Genomic DNA, 18,922 nt, shown 5'->3' on the forward strand with positions numbered 1-18,922 from the left:
GGTAGTGTAATATCCGACATTGTCCTTCTCACCCACTGTAAGGAACAGAACCTCACTGAGGACCACGGCTGTTCCTGAGGTGTTGCCAAAAAACCACCATACCCTGGCAACTAAGTCAGAATCGTTGTCCATTGTTATGCTACTCTCTCTCCTCATCTGTCTGAAATGTGCGATATCTGATTGAAGATTGAGGGTATTTTATCTTGGAATGAGATGAAGGGAGGGCCCGAGGGAGATTGAAAAGGTAACCACAGCTGTTAATGTGTTGCAGGTAGGGAAAAAAAATGAAGTGTTCCAAGTGAGTGAATAGGCAGAGCAGAGGGCATTCAGGGTTCATAATAGTTGGGGGATGCAGGTACATAAGGCTGTGTGAGGAACAATGTTGCAGGCATTCATGAGAATGGTAGAGCATGAGGCTTGGTGGGAGTGTGTGAAGATAGTGCGGGGGAGCACAGTGAAGATGATGGTACTTTCCGTCCACATTCCATGGAGCCAAGTAGGCTAGGAACCTCCCTATTGCATTGCTGGGTGTTCACCTGGTGGCATGGTCTCCTCTGTTGGCCCTGAGAGAGATGGATAGTCCTATTCCGTACCACCTCAAACCACCATGTCCTCCCTGTCGGCAAGGTAGGATGCCAATTTACCTCAAACTGTAATATTCTGGCAAGTCACGTGAATTGGACTGACATCACTTTGACGGCATTTTAAAAATCCTGGAATCCTGAGAGGCCCCAGCAGTGGCAACTGGATCTACTTGAGGCAAAAGGGATGATACAATTAATGGGGGCCCGTTGGGTAGTGGTGCAGAATTCATAAATTTCTGAAAATTGTGTGAGAAACCCTCCATGAGATACACCTAAATTGACCCTTTGCTGATTTCTGGTAAAATTCATTCCAATGTTTCAGTTTAAATACGCTACTAAAGCAATACTTCTGAATATTGGTTCATTGTGGCATCAATTACTCTGGAAACAATCAGAACTGTTATGACATTGTTGCTTTTAAACAGTCAAGTATGTTTGTAAAATATTATTTTACTTCTAAATTCCACAGAAAGTTAGGCAATTTCTAAATAATTTCATTTCTAGTCATTTAAAAATGAAAATTAAACTTTGCCAACATTGTTTTTTTATCTAAGTCTTGAAATAAAGAGAATAATTTAAATTTTCTTACTTCTTGCTTCTGTACCTTCCCTTGCTCCTCCTTGACAATTCAACAGCCTTCCTTATATGTATATTTGAATTATTCTCGTCCTGGATTCTAATTTACCACTTTATGATATGTTTAGGCACACTATAAAGAATTACTTTCTCCATATTATTGCTGCAACTGTAGACATTTCCATATTTTTAGATTGTTTCTAGTTTCTAAATAATTTGGCGTTCGCTCGAACCATCTTCCCGTTAATAAATGTTGGTACGACTTCATTTTGGTTCATTAGACCTTTTCTATAATTCAGATTATGCAAACAAAACTTAATTGAATCCATCCCTTAATAATTGACTGAGTCGGTATTTTAATCTGCTGAAATTTATTATTGATTGTCAGGCTAAACCTCCATTGTAATATGTAAACTCATGTTAATATCATTCAAGTAATCTCAAAGTTTATGATGGTGCACCACCTCATCAGATCCTACAGGCAGATCTCTAAGTATCGTGTGCTGCTACTGGTAATAGATTTGATAAAGTTAACCCTGAAGCCTGATTTAAGCTCATACCCAATCTGCTGGTGTCATAAGGATGGGCCAATGGAACAGCTGTTGGTATTGAAGGCGATAGACCTACCGTGCTTACAAGCCTTAGTAGGAAAGGGTTGAACATTGCATTTTCTTGGCCAAGTCTCTGTTACATTGGGCTTTTTTGGAGAGATTTCCTAGCGGATTTTCTTGCTGCATCTTACTAAAATTGCCCCCAACCATCCTTCAGTCACATAATGTGATCACCCTTAGTGTAGACACATAATACCCCTCACTTAGAATCATAGAGATGTACAGCAAAGAAACAGACCCTTTAGTCCAACTCATCCATGCCGACCAGATATCCCACCCTAATCTGGTCCCATTTGCCAGCACTTGGCCCATATCCCTCCAAACCCTTCCTAATCATATACCCATCCAGATGCCTTTTAAATGCTGTAATTGTACTAGCCTCCATCACTTCCTCTCGTAGCCCATTCCACAAACGCACCACCCTCTATGTGAAAAGGTTGCCCCTTAGGTCCATTTTAAATTGTTCCCCTCTCATCCTAAACTTATGCCCTCTAGTTCTGGACTCCCCCACCCCAGGGAAAGGACCTTGTCTATTTATCCTATCCATGCTCCTCATGATTTTATAAACCACTATAAGGTTACCCCTTCAGGGTGCATCTCCGGCACTCTAGGGAAATCAGCCCCAGCTTGTTTAACCTCTCCCTACAGCTGAAATCCTCCAACCCTGGCAACATCCTTGTAAATCTTTTGTCAGCCTTTTCAAGTGTTCACACCATCCTTCTGATCTTCTCTCAAAGCCAGGGTACTCTTGACTGTGGAGGAATGACAGCCTTCCCATCCATGCTTTACCATGGCTGTTCTTTGCATGTACTGCTTTCCCTCTTTCACAATTATTAAGCCTCCTGCCCCTAGCCTGCAGCCCCAGTCATGAAGGAAAACTCGCTGTGTCTCCTTCCTTCCCCAACCCTCCCGTCATACCCTTTTCCCCTTAGATTCAGCGGATGAATCCAGGATAAGAATGGCCAGGTCCCAGACCAGAGGTTATCCATCCACCCCTCCCCCTCTCCCCCCACCATGTTAGCCTTAACCCCCTCCCAGTGTGGGTGCTATGGAGTCACAGGATTGCAAAGGCCTGGACCATCCTGAGCGAGCTCACTCAGGTGGATGCCTGACCATGACCAAACTCCCGGTTTGTCCTTAACTCACTGCACAGGGAACCCCTGAATGAGGCCCTTCAGACTTTGAGACATGGTTGCTTGCTGCCTGTGCTGTGTGTTTGGCCTGTACGCTGTGGTCACATGGCACAGGTTGAGATTGACATTGCACAGTGTCATAAAGCAAGACGTATACGCTCTGGCTGGAGGACTGCTGAGCAGCATGGTGAGATGCCTGGTTATGTGACTGCCCTAATTAATACAGCATGACAAGACTTGGATTGTGTAAGCAGACAGGCAGGCACTAACCGGGTGAGCATGAGGAGAGGAAGCGAGAAGCCCCGAAGTGCAGCCTGGCCCAGTCTTTCTGCTGGGTCCTAATTCACATATGCCCCTGTCTTTCAATGCTAATTGCTGGTTCACTCTACCTGTGTTTGCAGAGTGTCCTCCCATTGTTTTAGAGAGGGGACTTAATAGGGATGTAGTGATTGTAATGAGGTCAGCCAAGTAGACCTTAGGGAATATGAGTTCCATGATTGGATCAGGTAAACAGCCCAATCATGGAGCCCTGTCTGACAGATAAGAATAGGAGGGTCAGACATCCTATTCAGTCTGAGAGCTGGCTCTGAGGGAACTGGATCAGTGTCAAGTACTTTCCATGTGTAAATAAAGGGTGACTTGGTTTCGGGATACCAGGCCTCTAGGATATTATTTCAAGGATTGGCAAATGACGGTTGCCAATGTCCATGGAGGAAGGTGTGTCCAGCTGATGCTCGTGGATAGTGCTCTAAGTTGCAATACTGTGGGAAGCAACAGAAAGGTCCTTTGGAGCAAGCTTCGGCAAGCTGAATGCACCAGGTTTCCCTGTTGAGCTTTCTCAATATCTAGCTTGTTTGGCCCATTTGTAAGATAGAAACTGAACATTAATGAGATGAGTTGGGCCCGTAACAAGGCATTTGATAAATAATAACTCATCTTAATTGGCTTCTTGCCGCTGCCCAGTGAGAATCTCACCATGTTGCTGTAGAAAAGACGGACTGTGATGCTCCTGACATCAAGATGGGCCTCATTAAACATCTGCCACAATCTCATCTTCACCCACATTGCTCAGACCCTGATAAGATTCCACCCAATGCTTATCGCGTCAGACCAGATTGCTACCATACAATAAACTACATCATGTTTAAGATAAGATCATCTTCTTGGTTTTCACCTACTAGATTGGACAAAGTAGGACCTTGTGCCAAAGTAGATTTTGGCACAAATCTATTTTATGATGACTCAGAGTCCAGATGGTTCAGAAAACATTGCGCCACTGATGGTCATCTGGAGATTTAGCTTAATAGATCCATTACAACACCTCATCTCCAATTAATTAGCTTTAAAGTGTTGTCACAGTTATTAGGTTGACAAAAATAGCAATAAACGTGCATAAATCATGATCATGCAAACAAAAAATGGATTAAGTACCACTTATTCCTTTTTTGTGACATAAATTAAAGGAGGAAAATATTTGGTCGGACAGTAATTGAAGAATCTTTCACATCAGATGCTCCTTGCTAGGATTGCCAAACAAGTGAACTCGCACAACAATGTTGGAGACATTATGCTTAAGAAAGCAAGTGTAACTGGTGGAAGTTTGCTTATTGTGTGATGCTGCCAAGTCAGCCTTTATTGCTCATCCCAAATTGTCCTGAGGAGGTGGCAGTTCAGTCTTCCTCTTGAACTGCTTGACATTACTTACTAGCTTGCTGGGCCACTTCATAGGACAGTTAAGAGTCACTTATGGACCAAAAGAGTAATGATGGCAAGTTGTTTTATTTGAAAAAGCATTGGTGAAACATTTGTGTCTATTTACCTTAGCAATCTCCTCCTTGCACCTTTGTAATCGGCTTTATTAAAGATTAAGATTCTTATTTGAACCTAGATTATATAGTTTTCAAAATTAAGACACAGTACAATTGTATTACAATTACTCTTTCTAAGAGGATACTTTACGATGAAATTAACAATTAAACCTGACTCGTTTCTCAATATTATATCTAAGTTAGCTTTAATGGTCATGAAAGCATTGTTCAAAGTTATCCCAGACTATTTGATTGGTCCTATTCCAATGTTAATGTCCTACAACTAGTACATTACAGGTCCAATTATATCTTGCTTGATGTTCTATCCAATGGAATAACTATAGCTAATGTAAACAATTCTTTCAGCATTTTTAGACTCTTATTACTCCTAATATCCACCCTTCTGGTTTTAATCCCTGATCTTCTGAGCTATGATTATTTCTCACTGATGCCCTTTACTATCAGAGCTACTCCTTCTTTTCCACTTTGTCTTTCCAGACTGTTATGGATCCAGGAATATCTCCCTCCAAACTTTGATTATCATGTAATTATCTCTCTGCAAAAGCGATTAGATCTATTGTCTCTGTGGAATTAGTTAATTAGTGAATTAGTTAATACATCTTATCACAAATGTTTCTCATTAAATCTGAATAAAGGGCCTTCAATATTTTACGACTTTTCTTTCGTTGCTGATTCACTATTACATTGAACTCTTTCACTGTTCCTCTCTGCTATTTTTACCCAATACACTTGATACACAGGAATATAGTTGTGGTTAGTGAAGGTCAGTCATTTCACCCAAGGACACCTCTGCAGGAGTTCCTCACGATGGTGTCCTAGGCTCAACCATCTTCAGCTGCTTCATCAATAACTTTCCCTCCATCATAAGGTCAGAGTGGGGATGCTCACCGATGATTACACAATGTTCAGCACATTCGCAACTCCTCAGATACTGAAGCGGTCCATGTTTAAATACAACAAGGTCTGGACAATATCCAGGCTTGGACCAACAAGTGCCGAGTAACGTTCAGTCCACACAAATACCAGGTAATGACAATCTCCAATAAATATAACCTAACCACCACCCCTTAATATACAAAGGTGTTACTATCACTGGATTTCCCACTATCAATGTCATTGGGGTTAGCATTGACCAGCAATTCAACTGGACTTGCTACATAAACAGATGCTACAAGAGCAGGTTAGAGGCCAGAATTATTGCAGCAAACAACTTAACTCCTCACTCCCTAAAACCTGTCCACTATCTACAAGGGACAGGAAAATCGATGTTTCGGACAGGAGCCCTTCATCATCTAGGATGAAGCAGCCCGCTTGATTGGCACTACATCCACAAACAACCATTTCTGCCACATAGTAACAGTGTGTACCATCTACAAGGTGCACGACAGAAATTCACCAAATGTTCTTAGACAGCACCTTTCAAATCCTAGACCACTTTTTTTCGTATTCATTCATGGGATGAGAGCGTCACTGGCCAGGTCAATATTTATTGTTGATCCTTAATTGCCCAGAGAGCAGTTAAGAGTCAACTATATTGCTGATGTCGCATATAGGCCTAAAAGACATTAGTGAACTAGTTAGGTTTTTCTGACAATAGACAATGTTTGGTCATCATTAAATCTTAATTCCAGATACTTATTGAATTCAAATTCCACCATCTGCTGTGAGATTTGAACCCAGGGCCCCAGAACATTATCTGGGTCTCTGGGTTAATAGTCCAGTGATCACCTACATCTAGAAGAACAGGGGCAGTAGATACATATTGCGACTGAAGGATCTGTTTCTGTGCTGTACATCTCTATGATTCTATGACATGGGAACACTACCACCTTCACGTTCCCCTCTAAGCAACTTACCATTCTGACTTGGAAATATATCGCCCTTCTTTCACAGTCGCTGGGTCAAAATCCTGGAATGCCCTCCCTGAGGGCTTTGTGAGTCTATCTATACAAAATGGACTGCAGCATAGAGTCATAGAGATGTACAGCATGGAAACAGACCCTTTGGTCCAACTTGTCCATGCCGACCAGATATCCCAACCCAATCTAGTCCCATTTGCAAGCACTTGGCCCATATCCCTCTCAATCCTTCCTATTCATATACCCATCCAGATGCCTTTTAAATGCTGTAATTGTACCAGCCTTCACCACTTCTTCTGGTGGCTCATTCCGTACACGCATCATCCTCTGTATGAAAAAGTTGCCTCTTAGGTCACTTTTATAACTTTTCTTTCACACCCTAAACCTATGCCCTTTAGTTCTGGACTTAATTCAAGAAGGCAGTTTACCACCATCTTCTCAAAGGCAACTAGGGACAGGGCAATAAACGCTGACCCAGCCAGTGACACCAATATCCCATGAGGTAAAAGAAAATTGCTGCACTTCCCTATTGCCAGAATTTTTCTCTTTCATTTAACGTCCTTCCTCACCACAAATGTGAAGATACAAAAATTAACAATCCGTTGCATAAATCTTTCCTTGTGCCCCTCTCACGAGGTGGTACATATTTTTAAGGAAGCTATTAGACTTGTGTAGTTAGCTTGGATTCTGTATAGGTGACAATTCCACTTCCCCACAGCAAAGATAAGCAGAGTCCACAATCAGCAAAAAATGCGTTTCTTTAAATTTCTCCTTGTTATAGCTTCCAAGGTCCAGGATTGCATCATATTTTGAAGCTGCAAGCTAAGCTCCTTCCATTCTATTGCTCTTTTTATGTATTTAAATTGAAGTTATATATTCATCATAAATGGCTGATGTTACATTGTGGTAGGGCCAGAGCACAAATAGTATTTCAAACCTGCGTATAGTGCCTTGTTAGAATCATTGCAAATAGCAAATTTAAAAGAAAGCTAAGTGTTTAAGTGCTGAAAGTCTACCCTTCAACACATAAACACTTTGTCACTGTAATCAATTTTCACTTCCCTACATCTGGAAAGGACAAGCAAAATCAATGGATCCATAAAATGTCATTATTTTAAAATCCTGATTTCAAGCCCAAACATTTTCCAGAGATACCTTTTCCAAAGGCTTATTATTTTTAATCAGTTGTCCCCGAAATCATAATATAAATAATCATGCACTGAATGATGGAAAACATAGCAATGGCCTTTAAGAAATAGTTTTGTGTATGTTAGATGTGGTCATCTGAATCGAGGCTCTGTACTGTTTGACGCATGCAGTTTCTTCATGACCTGAAACTGTATATGACACACTGTATATGTAACTGCAGTGCCTAATCTGCTAACCTTGGACTGTGACCTTCAAAGCCTAGGCAACCCAAGCCTATGAGCATGCACGTTTTGTCCGAGTTGAACATACGGATTGGGTGGGAGGGAAATAAGGCTCAGAAAGGCTAGTTCAATGCACTTTTTTGATAGGTGGACAAAGCAACTGTTCAGTCAGGAATTTAGGATCTATTTGTATCAGCAGCTTGAGATAAAAGCTCATTGACAGAAGCATAGATCTGAGGTAAAATGGGGACCCTGAGCTCTCCTGAATGCTCCTCTGTGATTCACAAATCCAAAAACTTGAACACTCCTGTTATGCACAACAGTATTCACATAGAAATCGCTTGTGATGCTTTGTAGTTTTATAGATGTAGAGAGCGGCCCATTGATTCTCCGGCAGTGATAATGATGTCGGCTACTTAATTCTGTTTGTGTAGTATATTATGCATCTGATTTAGTGTATGCAAAGCCATGCACATTATTGTAGTTGCCTTCCTCTGTAATATTTGACATGTGAGTAAGTGTTGTCTGGGACAATCATCCTGTCATCTTAGCAGGAAGGATTCATTCATTCAATGAGCACTGTAAAAGCGAGGTATTGACAGCTCTATGTTGCTCTTCAAACAGGGTTAACGTTTAATACTGCCATTTCAGAACTGCAATATTCTCAAAAAGCACTCAGTCGATTATGGTTTGAAAGTAGTCAAGTGGCACAATAATTGGAAATATGCGTCAGGAATGGACCTTGTCCATAGCTATTTAAATGAATGAATTCAAATAGAAAATCAGAGCCACTTAACTTGGCCATCATTCTTGGATGGAACAAGGACCATATCCATGCAATAATGGAAAGTTGCAGTCCTGATAGCAGGATATAACTGTCAGGTTTCCGAGTTCAGTACACTTTTGCACATCAGTGAATCTGCTGATGATGCCTACTCAACATTAGTTGCTGATGAAAATTTGTTTTCTTACAAAACTGTGACCAAAACAGGCACTGAAGCTGGACATGGAATGTTTATACCAGAATACAAGAGTTGCGGAGGTAATACTGCTAACCAAAACACCACTGACAGAACTTCATATACCATTCTAAGCTGGGGGACCCTGCCCCAAAGCAGTTAAACTTGGCACCCCAATCTATCTTAACACATGTTTAAGATCAAGTTAAGTCATTGGTTTTAACAGGTTCTGTGACACCATTCTGCGGGATAGGTTGGTGGCTTGATCATTAATATTCCCAAATCAATTTTTGCCAAAAGCAAATCAAACAACAAAATAATTACAGAAGGGAAGACTGTTTGGCCACACTAGTTGGTCGATTGAATAATACTCCAAAGAAACTCTAGTATTCAATTATTTTACTGGACTGTTTCCAGGGATGAGAGATTGTAATTACAAAGTCACAGAGTTGTTACAGAAGGAGATCATTCAGCCTACTCTGTCTGTGCTAGCTCTCTGCTTTCTAGACCATATCTGAGCAGCACGAGTAGGCCATTCAGCCCATCAAATCTGCTCTACCATTCACTGAGATCATGGCTGATCTGATAATCACCAACTCTACTTTCCTGCCTTTATCCCTAACCCTTGATTCGCTTACTGATTAATAATCTGTCTCAACCTTGAATATAGATTACAATCCAGCCTCTGCATCCTTCTATCATAATGGATTTCACAAATTTGCCATCTTTTCAGAGAAAGAAGATCCTCATTTCTGTCATAAATGGGCAACCCCTTACTCTGACATTATGCTCTGCTCCTAGACTCTTCCACTGGGAAAACAACCTCTCCACATCTGCTTTATCAAACCATCTAATAATCTTGCCTGTTTCAACAATGTTGCCTCTCATTATTCTCAACTCCAATGAGGAGAAGCCTAAAATAAACCACTCCTCATTAGAAATTCTCTCCATATTCGGGATCAACCAAGTGAGCATTCTCTGGACTGCTTCCAATGCTACTATATCTTTTCCTAGATGAGGGGACTAAAACTGTTCACAGTATTCCAGCTGTGATCTGACTAGTGTCTTGTGTAGTTTTAACAAGACCTGCCTATTTTTAAACTCAATTCCTTTGAAGGCCAGCAGCCCATTTGTTTGCCCTATTACCTGCTGAACTTGAACACTTATCTTTGTAATCCATGCACTAGGACCCCCCCCCGCCAAATTCCTCAGTGCTGCAGTTTTCTGCAGTCTTTCCCAGCTTAACACTATTTAGCTCTTTTAAGCTTCCTGCTAAAGTGCATAACATCACATTTTACCATATTATATTCCACCTGTCAAGTTTTTCCCAGAGTCCTAATCTGTCTATATCCCTCCGCAGATTCTTGTCTGATATTCCCCAGTTATGTCCCAACCTATTGATATTTCATCTGCAAACTTGGCAATAATATCTTTACCTCCATTATCCAAATCATTAATACATATTGCAAATGACAGTGATCCAAACACCGATTCCAGCAGCACTCCATTAGTTACAAGTTGCCATCCTGAAAATACCCCCTTTACCCAAACTCTCTGTCTTTTATTAGTTTACTTATCCTTTATCTGTATCAATATGCTACCCCAACACATGGCCCACATCTTAATAGGTAGCCTTTTGTGTGCTACCTTACTGAATGCCAAAAGTCTTAAATCTACCAGCTCCCCTCTATTGTTATCTCTTCAGGTTACTATGATAAAGTTGTCAGGCACGATTTCCCCTTCATGAAGCCATTTCTTATGTATTTCTAGATGCTTTGTAATTACATCCTTTATAATAGACTCGAACATTTCTCCAGATATCTAATAACAGATTGAAATTTAACTGGCTTCTAGTTACCTGGCAGCTTTTCAACCCTCAGGGACCTTTCATGAATCTAAGGATTCTTTGAAGATCGCTATCAATGTACCCGATATCTCTGTAGCTACTTCCTTCAAAAACCCAGGGTGCAACCCAATCACATCTAGGGCGATTATTAACATTTAGCTCCATCACTTACCCTCGTACCTTTTCTCTTGCAATAGTCATTGTGTTTATCCCCATCCTCACTCATCTTGAGTCCTTGATGGTACCACTGCCCTGTGAAGTGCAATCTGTCCCTGTCATAACAAAGCCATGCATTTAACTTCATGACTTTATTCACCCTGAGCCACTTCGCCCAAGGTATAAATCCTGACATTATTACCTTGGAGGAACTTCTTTTTAAACTTAGCGCCCAATTGTTATAAATCTTTTAACAAAACCTCCTCTTGATTCTATCAATGCCATTGGTACCAATGTGGATAATGACAACTAGATCCTGCCCCTCCCACACCAATTTCCTTTCTAGCCCTGAGGAGCCCTTCTAACTGACAGGCAACGCAGACCTCAGGACTCACTCTCATGACTGCAGAATAAAACAGCATAAACAGTGGCACAGTGGCTCAGTGGTTAGCACTGTTGTCTTACAGCACCAGGGACCCGGGTTTGGTTCCAGCCTCGGGTGATTGTCTGTATGGAGTTTCTTCCATGTCTGCGTGGTTTTCCTCTGGATGCTCCGGTTTCCTCTGCAGATTGGGAGAATTGGCCATGCTAAATTGCCCATCATGTTCAGGGATGTGTAGGCTAGATGCTTCAGTCAGGGGAAACGTTGAAGAATGGGTCTGGGTGGGATACTCTTCAGAGGGTTGGTGTGGACTTGGTGGGCCAAATGGCCCAGTTTCCACGCTGTAGGGATTCTATGATTCTAGGGATTCTATGATAATGCAAAGTACAGCTTAGGAAGTGGTAGATACAAGTCCAGTTGCAGCATTTAAAAGACATTTGGACAGGTACATGAATAGGAAAGGTTTGGAGGGATATGGGCCAAGGACAGATAAATGGGATGTGTTTAGTTTGGGAAACCTGGTCGGTGTGGATGAGTTGGACTGAAGGGTCTGTTTACCTGCCTAATGACTCTATGACTCGATAACCTTATAGCAATAATTTTAATATCTGGCAGCTCAACTCAGTTGAGTGGAATGTGTGGCCTGTCATATGTGGGAAGTCAAAGACCCTCTCTGGGACCTAGATGATCTCACTTGCCAGCTGCAGAAACATGAGCACGGGGTTTTAGAACTCAAATGGTGGCTGGAGTCATTGTGGCACATCCAAGAGGCTAAGAGTTGCATGGATGGACTGATCGCAGTGGTGATCACACCTCAACTTAAGGACCTAGTGGCAAAAAGTAAATGGATAACTTCCAGGTAGTCTAAGTCAAATAGGCACATCGTGCAGGAGTCCCCTGGGATTTGCCTTACACTGGTGAAGGCACAAGTTATCAAGGGAATGCAGTCAGAGCCAAGTTTGCAGCACTATGAGAGGCTTGACTGTAAAGGAGGGGAGGACAACAAAAGGATGAGCATTTGCAAATGGATTCATTAGTTAGGGTAGCAGATAATTGTTTTTATGTCCATAGTTGTGACTCCAGAATAGTATGTTGTCTCCCGGGTGCCAGGGTCAAAGACATCACACAGCAGCTGCAAGATATCCTTTTTTGGGGGAGGGTGAACAGTGAGAAATTGTGGTCCATATTGGTGCCATTAACCTAGATAGGAAGGGGGATGTGGTCCTACAAACAGAATTTAAGGAGCGAGGTAGAAAATTAGTAAACTGGAATTCAAATCTAGTAATCTCTGGATTACTTCTTGAAATTCTAGGTTACTGTTAGTGTAGACAGTACAGAAATAGAAGGATAAGACATGGCTGGAAGATTGCACATGAGGGATGGTTTCAGATTCCTGGGCCACTGGGGAGTTGGTTGGATTGCGCCTGAACAGAGTTGGGGCTGTGTTTCTTGTGGACTATTTGGCGAGTGCTGTTAGGAGGTCTTTAAATGAACTCAAGAAGGGTTTGGGAACCAAGAGAGAATATTAGATAGGAATATCAGAATGCACAAGACACTTGTAGAAATGGACAGCATTAGTACAGAAGATAAAAAGTCAGAGGTGAAGTTGGAGTAATGGAAAATGGAATGAAGTTTGATTCAGGGTTACTGCGCAATATTTGAACGTCCAATACATAGTAAATAAGATTGGGATGCTGCCGGCACAGATTGACATGTGGAAATATGATGGTCTGGTAATAACAGAGATCTGGCTCAAGGAAATGCAGGACTAGATGTTAAATATTCCATTTAACAAGGTGTTTAGTGAAGATAGGAATGAAGAAAGGAGGTGCTATTGGTTAAGTGTTTCAGTGTCTGGAGGAAGAGGATCTCCCAAAGGGTTCAAGGATAGAATCAAACTACAGCCACAGCTAAATAACAATAATCAATTAATTCCATTGTTTGGTGTAGTCTGTAGATCAGCACTTGTGAGAAGGATGTAGAAGAGCAAACCTGCAGGGAAATCACATGATGTCAACAGTGTAGAAATGCTTACAATTGGAGACTTTATTTACCCAAATGCAGACTGGACAGTTACATTAAGCGTGGAGAGGGGCAGATGTTCCTAGATTATGTTCAGGCAGATTCTTCATAGCAGTATATGTCCATATAACTACTCCTTCGAGAAAGGAGGGACAGTTGGACCTCGTTCTTGGAATTGAGGAGAGTCAAAAACATCAAGTGTCAGTGAGGAAACAGTTAGGAGACAGGATAATAAACAATGCAGAATAAAAATAATTAACCATGAAGCCAGCTTCATCAAAAAGGGTAAGAACAGAACTGAGCTAAATAGACTGAAACAAGATGTTGATGGGGGAAAAAACTGTAGCTGAATAATCAATGAGGAGATAGTTTGAGAACAATCAATGTGTACTCCCTTAAAAGGGAAAAGGAGAGCAAATAGATCAAGAGCGCCCTGATTTTAAAAAATGGAAATTAAAACAAAGAAAAACAAGTATGCTTACAATGAGTGTCACATAGAAAATAGAATTGGGAACCAAGAGGAATTCAGAGGGAAGAAGAGAAAGCATATTAAAGAAGCAAAGAGGGATGATGAGGAAAGACAGCCGGCCAATATAAAGGGGAATCTTAAAGTCTTCATTAGGAGCATCAATACTAAAAGATGGTAAAAGAAGGAGAAGAACAAGGGGATGTACACACGGAGGCAAGTGTCTATCTTTACCACAAAGGTAGATGCTATCAAAACCCACGGTGAGAGACAGAAGCTCTGTCATTAGAATGCTTCAAAATTGATAAGGAGGAAGTGCTGGATACACTATTGATACTTCAAGTGTCAAGGCACTGGGACCAGATGAGACGCATCTAAAGATATCAGACGAAGTCAGAGTGAAAATTGTCGGGGCGTTGCCTATGATCTTTTAGTCACCTATCACCTTCATCCCCTCCCCCACTCACCTATTGTACTCTATGCTACTTTCTCCCCACCCCCACCCCCACCCTCCTCTAGCTTATCTCTCCACCGTTTGTGCAAAGATTTGTAGCTCGGGTGCTCGTTGTTGTGGTTCTGTTCGCCGAGCTGGAAGTTTTTGTTGCAAACGTTTCGTCCCCTGGCTAGGCGACATCATCAGTGCTTGGGAGCCTCCTGCGAAGCGCTTCTTTGATGTTTCCTCCGGTGTTTATAGTGGTCTGTCCCTACCGCTTCCGGTTGTCAGTTTCAGCTATCTGCTGTAGTGGTTGGTATATTGGGTCCAGGTGGATGTGTTTGTTGATGGAGTTTGTGGATGAATGCCATGCCTCTAGGAATGCCCTGGCTGTTCTCTGTCTGGCTTGCCCTATGATAGTAGTGTTGTCCCAGTCGAATTCATGTTGCTTGTTGTCTGCATGTGTGGCTACTAAGGATAGCTGGTCGTGTCGTTTCGTGGCTAGTTGATGTTCATGTATGCGGACTGTTAGCTGTCTTCCAGTTTGTCCTATATAGTGTTTAGTGTAGTCCTTGCATGGTATTTTGTACACTACATTCGTCTTGCTCATGTTGGGTATCGGGTCCTTCATTCTGGTGAGTTGTTGTCTGAGCGTGGCTGTTGGTTTGTGTGCCATTACAATCCGCATACATGAACATCAACTAGCCACGAAACGACACAACCAGCTATCCTTAGTAGCCACACATGCAGACAACAAGCAACATGAATTCGACTGGGACAACACTACTATCATAGGGCAAGCCAGACAGAGAACAGCCAGGGAATTCCTAGAGGCATGACATTCATCCACAAACTCCATCAACAAACACATCCACCTGGACCCAATATACCAACCACTACAGCGGACAGCTGAAACTGACAACCGGAAGTGGCAGGGACAGACCACTATAAACACCGGAGGAAACATCAAAGAAGCGCTTCGCAGGAGGCTCCCAAGCACTGAGGATGTCGCCTAGCCAGGGGACGAAACGTTTGCAACAAAAACTTCTCTCTCCATCCTTCAGGCTCTCTGCCTTTATTCCTGATGAAGGGCTTTTGCCAGAAACGTCGATTTTACTGCTCCTCGGATGCTGCCTGAACTGCTGCGCTCTTCCAGCACCACTAATCCAGAGTTTGGTTTCCAGCATCTGCAGTCATTGCTTTTACCTCTTTTAGTCACCTGTAGAACCAGGGGAAGCATCAAGAAACTGGAGATGACCCTTGCTCGATAAAAGTTGTAACAGTAAGTTCAGCAGTTTGCTTAATTTCTGTAGTGGGAAATCTTCACAATGATACAAAAATAGGGTGACAAATAGTGAGGAGGAGATCAATGGACTGGTCAGCTGGGCAGAGCAGTGGCAAATGGAATTCAACCTGGAAAAGAGGTCATGCTGGAACTGTATAAAATGCTGGTTTGGCTACAACTGGAATACTGCATGCAGTTCTCATTCTCATATTATAGGAGAGATTAGATGGAACTAGAGAGGGTATAGAGACGATTTACCAGGGATGGAGGAATATGAGGGAAGATTAGATAAGCTGGGGTTGTTTTGCTTGGTGTAGTGAAGGTTGACAGGTGACAGATAATGAGGGAAAAGATAAAGTGGATAGGAAGACACATTTCCATTAATAGAGGGGTCAATAGCCAGGGGGAATAGACTTAAGTTAAGAGGCAAAACGCTAAGAGAAGAGATGAGGGAATTTTTTTCACCCACAGTGGGTTGGGAATCTGGAACTTACTGTTTAAAAGGGTGGCTGACCAATAGGCAACAGAGAGTAATTGTAAAAGGATTGTTTTTGAGCTGGAGGAAGGTTTATCAGGGAATTCCCCAAGAGTTTGTATTAGGACTCCTGCTTTCTTTGACAGATATTGATGGTCGAGCTTTTGGCATGCAGGAGACATTTTCAAAGTTTGCAGCTGATATGAAACTTGGAAGCACGGCAAACTGAGAGGGACAGTGTAGAACTCCAAAAGGACTTGTGGAAGTGGGTGGAATGGACAGATTGTTGGCAGATGAAGTTCAATGTGGAGAAGTGTGAGGTGATGTTAATTGTAGGGTAAACGTGGACAGACGTCACAAAATAGGGGGTACAACATCTAAGGGATACAGGAGCAGAGGGATCTGGATGCATAGATCACTGAAAGTGGCAGGACAGGTGGGGAGGGCAGTTCATAAAGCATAGACTGTCCTGAACTTTATTAATAGGGGCATAAAGTACAAAAGCATGGAGGTTTTGCTAAACGCTTGTTACACCTCAGCTGGAGTCCTGTATAGATACCATACTATTATAAGGACATGAACACATTGGAAAGAGTGCAGAAGCTATTTACAAAAATTGTTTCAAAACAAGGGATTACACTTATGGTGTTAGATTGTAGAGGCTGGGACTGTTCTCCTTAGGCAAAAGGTTAAGAGAAGTTTTCAGAATAATGAGAGTTCTGGATAAAATAGATAGAGAGAAACTGTTCTTGCTTTCAAAAAGATTGAGAATGGTTGTACACAGATTCAAAGTGATTTGCAAATCTGACAAGAATGTGGATTAAACTTTTTCACACAATGAGTTTTTAAGCTCTGGAATGCATCACTTGGAGTCAACTGAAGCATTCAAGCAGGTTTTAGATAACTATTTGAATAGGAACAACGTACAAGGATATGGGGAAAAGGCAGGAGATTGATCATTGGAGAGCCAGTGCAGACAAGATAGTGTGCATGGCGACCTTTTGCAATTTAATGAGGCTGTGAATAGCTATTGACAATGTATGAATGTTTACTGAACTGAGTGCAGACCTGACCATGTTGCACTATACTGTACAGTCCATGAGATTCCATTCATGTATTATACTCTATGTGCAAAAAATCCTCATATCAGTCCTACATTGACCAGTTTGATTTGAGCTTCTCTCGCCCTACTCTTACAGTTTAGTTCTTTCATGCTGTTATATATTTTATGTAATTGTATATATGCAAGATCTCAGACATGTACTTTCAAAGTTGAAAATTCCAAATTGCTCCAATCTTTCAGGATAATTCAGATCTGACATGGGATTAAAACCACGGCTACTTTTAATACAGTCGTCACTGCTTGAATGGCTCTGCTGTAACTTGAGCACAGCACTTAAGACGTGGTTGGTACACCACAGGTTACAATGCAGAACATGAATGCATTCCTTTGGCTCTCAGTGTGTGGCTTGATAATTCAAGATATCATTTTCTTGGCCAAAGGGTGAACATTGTCTTCTGAAATCAATGGAGACATATGGACCTCTGTCACCACGTTACTATTTTGACAATGATCATGTGACTATTACACACGTTATCTGTTTTATTTAAAAATATATTTTATTCACAAAAAAAACTTCATGTATATACATCGTCACAAATGCAGTTTGGTTCTGTATGGTAGCATGTCAAAGAGACAAACAAACATTGTTGACTCTATCCAAATAAACCAAAGGCATCTCTTGCTTGAACCTGACTATATTTACATGCATTTGAGGCAGCAGAAGGGTCTGATAACCTGTTACCCTTTCTATGTGCAATACTTTATGCTTGTAAACCTGACAAACACTAGGATTAAGAACAAATTCAAAAGCCAGCTATCCTCACTGCAGTTGTCATCACCAAATCTGATGAGATACTTTGTGGGAAATAAAATAAATCTAAAACTGCCTACACTGTTCCATAAAATATACTAGAAAGGTGTACATTTTTCAAATGATTTGACAACAGTTGCCAGCACAGATATACCTTCAGCCTGCCATTGGATATTGAACAGTTGGCCTGTGACATTCTTAGGCAAGGGAGATTAACAGGAAAGCACAAAATTGGAATACGAGAGCAACAGATATCCTGCTCCTGATACCACCTTATCCATTTCCTGTCCACCAAGAGATTGGTGTTAGCATTGCTGGTTTGTTATTTTCCCTTAAAACCTCAAGACCCACAATCACTGTTACAGTTCCAGTGCAGTACAGCACAAATATGCTGCAGGTGTCACACATCCAGAAGTCGAGGTTCCCAAATTAGCTTCGACTAACACGTCGTTCAGTGTGAACAGAATGTTTTCAATTCATCACAGGGATCCTGGCAAGAAACTTGCATTATGGATGGGGAACATATTGGTGGTTTGAAGTTTATCAGTGGGTGTTATGCTTATCAGTAGAGCTGCTCCAGGGCAGGGTAACAATGGCAGAAGCAATGACGGAGAAAGCGGAAGTTTCTTGTTTCTTTTTAGTTTGGCTTAATGCATTGCTTTCGTCTGATGTACGTTGCCCGTAGGGTATCAGCATCTGGTCTAGCCTCTGGAGAAGCAGGTTCGATTATCCTTCAGAGAGACAGTAACACAGATAGCAACAGGAAGTCTAGCAGGGGTGGTGGCTGATAAATCTTAAAGTCATTAATGGTGGAAAAGACAGCAGTGTGGAAGTGTTATCTTGTACCAAATTAAAATATTTGAGCAGATGGTAATGGTAAAAAGCAAACTATTTTTTTCCCTGATAATCTGATGTGATCATTTTAATCTAGAAAAAATCAAAGACAGGAGTATAATATAAAACTATAGTGTGTGTCTGGTTGCTAGATGTTTGTAAATGAGGTGTGCTTCTATTGTAAGTGAATGTTTGTCAGGTGATGTTGAAAAAACTATACAAAATTGC

Source organism: Chiloscyllium plagiosum, unplaced genomic scaffold, assembly GCF_037043375.1.
Source record: "Chiloscyllium plagiosum isolate Xiang-an unplaced genomic scaffold, Cpla_swu_hap1 HiC_scaffold_23, whole genome shotgun sequence".
Taxonomy (NCBI): domain Eukaryota; kingdom Metazoa; phylum Chordata; class Chondrichthyes; order Orectolobiformes; family Hemiscylliidae; genus Chiloscyllium; species Chiloscyllium plagiosum.